A 1734-nucleotide genomic window follows, 5' to 3' on the forward strand; every position below is an offset into this window, starting at 1 on the left:
AATTACTAATGAAATTTATTTTAATTAAAAATAAAATATATATTTAGTTGGTGATTTTTCGAATTAAAAAAAATAGAAAATAATTTGATTAAATTACTGACTGATTATCGATAAAATTTTATTAAATACATAATTAATATATATTCGTTCTTTTAAGGTGCATTTGTATCCAGACAGAATAATACAAAACAAAACATGACACAACAATTATTCAACGTTTGGTAAAATAGAATAAAAAACATAAGAACTAAAATGACCAGTTTATCTATAATGAGTAATTGTCATTTATTAAATTATAATAATATAAATATTTTTTAAAAACAAATTATATCATTAGAAAATTTTCGTTAATACAATTAAAATGACCTTAAAATAAAAAGTTCATGTAGTTTTCAATTTTTATTTTAACATTTTCTATGTTTTTATTATTATTATTAATACTTAATAAATTACATAAATTAATGAAAATATAGAAACCATAAACAAATATTTTGAACATAGTAAAATGAAAGTTTAAATAACATAAAATACAATAAATAATATTTAAAGAATAAATAAAATATAAAGAGCAAGATGTATTTGATGTTTTAAAAGAGAATCATATTTTATTTTGAGGTTATATTATTATGATATAGATCAGTTTCACTTTGTTCTATTGTAGAAGAGAATTATATTTTATTTTGAGATTATATTATTATGATATAGGAGTGCTTCACCTTATTCTAGGAGGTGTGGGTGAAACACATCTGTTCCAATTTGTTTCTTTTATGAATTTTTTCTTATTACCCAATCAAAATCGATTTTATGATTTTGATCCCTGTTTTTCTCATGGATAAACGACAAAAGAAATCGATAAAATGATGAAAAGGCCTTGCATGCATTTAACGGAATTTTTAATGACCGCAAAAAAGATGGACCAAATCCAGACACTTTGTAAACAACAATGACCATCTTGTAATTTCGAAACTGCAAAAACTAATTTTCCACAAACCAAATTTGTAGTTTACTAAAAAGGAAAAGGAAAAAGAAGAAAAGAAATGATATGATCACTCTAATTATGGGTTGGGTTGATCGAGTTGAATACATTTAAACAACCCAATCCAATGCTTGCGGTTTGGAAAAAATTTAACCCAACCCAAATCAAAGTGCAACCCAACCCAACCCAACCCAACCCGTACGGGTTAGTCGGGTTGGTCGGGTTGATACTTTGTTATATTAAAATATTCTTCTAACCTTGAATATGTTATTTTTCTACTCATAATTTTTTTTCATCAACAATCATTTGATACAACTTATTCATATTTCTTACGTATATCACATTCAGTTAATTTTCTTAATTTACATATATATGTTCACAGTTACTGAACATATATATGAATGAGTTATATAGAGATATGAATAGATTGAAAATATATGTATATGAAAAACATACATAATAGTGTAATTGTATAATGTATATATCAACAATCATATTAAATTCAAGAAATAAAAGGATATTGGGTTCATCGGGTTGGGTTCAAATAATAGTAACTCAATATTGTGACAGCCGTCAAATTCGAACTCTCAGGTTAGCTCTTTTTAAGATTATTTTAGTGTTATTGAAGGTAATTTATAAGATTAGGAGTTAGTTAGGTTAATTTGGTTGAAATTTTTTAAGAGAATCCAGCAGTTGCTTAGAAAGTCCGGTTCCGACCCGAAATTATCTGAAACATCCTATACAGTACCAAATGCTCT

Source organism: Cynara cardunculus, assembly GCF_001531365.2.
Source record: "Cynara cardunculus var. scolymus isolate 2C chromosome LG 6, CcrdV1, whole genome shotgun sequence".
Lineage (NCBI taxonomy): Eukaryota > Viridiplantae > Streptophyta > Magnoliopsida > Asterales > Asteraceae > Cynara > Cynara cardunculus.